Raw genomic sequence first — 4,845 nt, 5'->3', positions numbered from 1 at the left:
GAAGTGTATAACGTCGAACGAAAGAAAAACATACAAGACACGGTGAAAACACAAAACTCACATGTCCTTATTAACAGTCTGAGGTCAGAGCCAGCAAACACATCCAACAGAGGTGATCCAAAATACGTAGTCCAGAGGGAAGTCCGATATCATACACTGTGGCAGTCTGAGACAAGAGGGCAAAGCAGAAACGAATATACCAAGGTAACAGTCCGGGTCAGAAACACAAGATACAAAACCGAAGGAAAGCTGGAGAGTCAGAGCTGCGGTCTAGAACAATCTGGCAGCGCCGTTGTGGGAGGACGCTGCCTAAATAGAGGTATAAACAATAAGGAGCAGGCGAAACTAATGCGAGTGATGAAGAACGTAAAAAGACCGAAACTAAGGTGAAAACAAAAACAGGAAGCAACGTCAAAATAAAAGCTGGACCGAATCATGACACATAGCCTGTTAATAGAGAGAGGTTAATCAGATCTAGTATGGATGTGTTGATTAGGGGAAAGATGTCTTTGAGCAGCCTGGTCGGGATGGGGTCCAGGAGACATGTTGATGATTTAGATGAAGCAATTGTTGAGGTCAACTCAGAGAGATCTATAGGGGAGAAGTAGTCCAAGTATAAATGAGGTCTTACAGATGTTTCTAAAGCCATTGTAGTAGATGGCACATCTGCGAGAGCTGTGGGAGTGGTTCGACCCATTTTTTCTCTAATAGTTGTGATTTTATTTGTAAAGAAGCTCATGAAGTCATTGCTGCTGAGATCTAAGGGAATGTTAAGCTCAACAGCACTGTGGCTCTTTGTCAGCCTGGCTACAGTGCTGAAAAGAAACCTGGGGTTGTTCTTATTTTCCTCAATCAGTGATGAATAAAATGCGGTTCTGGTACTACAAAGGCGAATGGCACTGAAGTAAATAATGATGGAATTATTTCTTTAAACTTTGTAACAGCATTGTCAAATAGTGATCTACTGTAGTGGAATTGTTTCCCACATAGAGTATAATCCATTAATGTAAATTCAAAAGTTATTAGAAAATGGTCAGACAGAAGAGGGTTTTGGGGAAAAACTATAACGTGTTGAGCTTCGTTGCCATACGTCAGAACAAGATCAAGAGTGTGATTAAAAGAGTGAGTGGGTTTATTTACAGTTTGAGAAAAGCCAACTGAGTCTAACAATGAACAGAATGCATTGTTGAGGCTGTCATTGTCAGCATCTACATGAATATTAAAGTCGCCTACTATGATTATTTTATCTGTACTAAGCATTAAATCACACAGAAAGTCTGAGAATTCACTTAAAAACTCTGAATAAGGAGCGGGTTGACGGTAAAGAATAACAAATAGAACTGGCTTTTGAGTTTTCCAGTTTGGGTGTGAGAGACTCAGGGTGAGACTTTCAAATGAGTTATAACTATGTTTAGGTCTAGGGTTTGATTAATATGCTTGAGTCAAAGATCGCTGCCACGCCACCACCTCGGCCTGTGATTCGAGGGATGTGACAGTTACTGTGACTAGGTGGAGTGGATTCATTTAGACTGACATATTCTTCCTGCTGTAACCACGTTTCAGTAAGACACAATAAGTCAATGTGATGTTCACTTATCAAATCATTCACTAACAGAGATTTAGACGAGAAAGGTTTGATTTAATAGTCCACATTTGATTGTCCTATTACTTTCTACTATAAGAGGAGTCATCTTAATTTTAATTAGCTTCTTATGAATAACTCCTCTGGAGTTGATTTATGATTTATATAATTTAGGTGGGTGGGGGGCAGACACAGTCGCTATGGGGTACTGAGAGTTTTGGGCGGGTAGCAGCTGCAAAGAGACAGCAGAGACGCGTCCTGGACTCGACTCTGGGTTGTCATAGTTCAGGTTGTAAAATAAACTCTTCCAGATTTCTAGATATGAGAGCCGCACCACCCAAAGTGGGATGGATGCCATCTCTACTAATCAGACCAGGTTTCCAGTTATCTATATTTACACCTGTTAGTACACTTAAAAGTCTCAGTACACATTTGTAGTAGTTTAGCTACATTTTTACCGCTATATCCACCTTTGGGCCTCAGAACGCGTTCAATTAAACTTTTGCGGTACCGTCTGCGAATTTGAAGTGTCCTCAAAGGCTTCCGTTGCCATACTCAGGGACGTAGGTGGTGGTCAGCCATATTGTCTCTGATACAGCAGAAATCACACACTGGCACAGACACACCGGCGACGGAGGAAGGCAAGAAGCATTGGATTGACGAAACGTAGCCTACTGGGAAACATTTCGGTCGTTAAATTGATCAAGGGGGTAAATGTCCAAACTTGTATTTTTACTGGTTTTGACAATGGCGAGTTTCGTTCTCTCTGCAAACTAGCGAGCGCTAGCGTTATGATTAGCAAGCTAGCAATTTGGGCCCGCCGAGAGCCAATAAGTTATCCACAAAATTTGCTTTCAAAGGTACTTCACTTGGGTGATCAAGGTTAGCTAACTACCAAATTAACACACACTTTATTCATAATAAACGTCTAGGTTTTTTAACCAGTGCCTTAAACGAATTTACAGATTTTTTGTTAAAATCGACCGTACGTTGACGTTACCATTACGGATGCCACATAATTCCAAATGAATTATTGTATCTTGGCTAACTTAAATACATCGATGCTTAAATTGGTCTCCATTAGCCATGCAGCCACAATTGTGCCTTTCGATGCAGGATAAAGCTTGGAATTTTGCTGATTAGTTAAATGCCGAGTTCAGGATGTCATCCGATCAATCCGGAGAAGGTTTTCGTTCATGTTGTATGACTGATGTCTTTGGGGTTAACGGTAACATCACAAGTTAGACAAGAGACGTCGGTGATATGGCCAAAGCTGTCGATATTTTGAGGGTATTCATCATAACACATAAGACATCAAAGAGTCCCTAGTCAGGCACTAGGTTTCCAGGGAATTTAAATGTGTTAAATGAACTAAGAACCTCTTGCCTTTCTAAACATTTTTGATTTGATTTATTCTTTCAAGCATGTAAAGACAGTTGATATGTCAACACACATAATTTTACACATATCCAACAAATGCTAATCCAATATCAATTTGCTTATACCTAGTACATGCTTGAATGGAGTAGGAAGAAGTCAGACTTATCCAGTCCTACCCCATGAATACAGCAGACAAGAAGGATCTAATGGTACTTACTGATCTCTGGTCAGGTTCAGGTGATGAGCCCTTCTCTGCAATTCTTCTCCTGTAAGACAGAGTCCAGAATTATTTCTGAAAAACAGTTGCTATTTTTAAAAACATATCATCATGTTTAATGTTAATATCATAATATACTAAAGAATTATTACAAAGTGTTAACATTCATACCCCACACCCACAATGTTCCATCTAATTAATCATTAAACCTGTTCTTGCATATATCTTGATTGACACATACCTTTATATTTATGTTTAAACTCGTCAATTCTATTACTATTTTTTATGTCCACACTTAGATTATTCCATAGTTTTACCCCACTTATGGAAATACAAAATCTTTTTTTGGTTGTACGTATAGCATTAATTTTTTAATTTAACTGACCCCTTAAATTGTATCCCCCTTCCCTTTCATTAAATAGTTTTTGAATTCCACCAGGTAATAAATTGTTCCTGGCTTTATACATAAACACAGCAGTCTTATATCCCACTAAATCAAAAAATTTTAACAATTTAGACTGTATGAAAGCTACATTGGTGTGATCCCTATACCCCATCTTGTGCACAATTCTTATTGCTCTTTTTTGTAATATATACAGTGGTTGAAGTGAGCTTTTGTATGTGTTTCCCCAGTTTTCAACGCCATACTCTAAGTATGGTAAAATCAATGAAGAATACAAAAACATGTGTCCATTAACTTTATATTTGTTTTGCGGATGTAAGAGAACCTCATATAACATCCTACCTAGATGTCTAACATCACTAATAACTAAAAATTCGAGTTTAACAGATCTTTTTTTTTGATACGTTTAACTAAATCACATATAAACTTAAATTGGTTACAGTTTTTAGTTTGTCTCATGTCCCGTCCACTAATATGGAGGAGGCGGGATTTATAAGCTATTCTGCAACCAGCCACGAGGGGGCGACCACGTCGCTGTGGCTTCACCACTGGGACCTCTTGGTCTGCCCTATGTTTTTACAGTCAAATGATGCAAACAGATTGTTGGTATACGCAGCAGTACATAGTACAGCTGATATGTCAAAAAGGTGTCTAGTCAGAGCAGAGGATTTAAAATCTCAGTTTGTAAAACCTAGAAGGATTTCTGAGTAGAAATAGGCCATAGTATGCATAATTATGTTTTCCTTAATGTGTAATCATCGGCAAATAAGAATTGTTGCATTTTCTGTAGCTTAGAATGAGCCTTTTATATCCAGAACAGGTCTAATAGGGTAATAGAAACCGGTCTCCTATTATTGAGGCTGCCATGTTGTCTGAGCTCCTCCCGGGCGACCGAGCTCCTCACCCTATCTCTAAGGGTGCGCCCAGCCGCCCTGCGGAGGAAGCTCATTTCGGCCGCCTGTATACGGGATCTTGCCCCTTCGGTCATGACCCAAAGTTCATGACCATAGGTGAGAGTCGGAACGTAGATTGACCAGTAAATTGAGAGCTTCGCCTTACAGCTCAGCTCCTTCTTCACCACGACGGACCGGATCGACTGCATTACTGCAAAAACTGCACCGATCCACCTGTCAATCTCCCGTTCCATCCTTCCCTCACTCGTGAACAAGACCCCAAGATACTTGAACTCCTCCACTTGAGGCAGGAACTCTCCACCAACCTGAAGGGAACAAGCCACCCTTTTCCGACTGAGAACCATGGCCT

At 40.0% G+C, this 4,845-nt stretch overlaps 1 protein-coding gene across 1 annotated transcript in view; it reads left to right on the top strand.

The window, feature by feature from the left end:
• Positions 1–2,119: 2,119 nt before the first annotated feature.
• Positions 2,120–4,845, top strand: part of LOC109960054 (casein kinase II subunit alpha-like) — a 19,771-nt gene continuing 17,045 nt past the window's right edge. The window contains exon 1 of the mRNA XM_020599891.1: positions 2,120–2,292. The gene's annotated coding sequence lies outside the window, so the exon portion shown is untranslated. The remainder of the gene's footprint in view (positions 2,293–4,845) is intronic.

This window comes from Monopterus albus, unplaced genomic scaffold, assembly GCF_001952655.1.
Source record: "Monopterus albus unplaced genomic scaffold, M_albus_1.0 scaffold43.1, whole genome shotgun sequence".
Classification (NCBI taxonomy): domain Eukaryota; kingdom Metazoa; phylum Chordata; class Actinopteri; order Synbranchiformes; family Synbranchidae; genus Monopterus; species Monopterus albus.
This window is presented reverse-complemented; position numbering and strand designations above follow the sequence as displayed.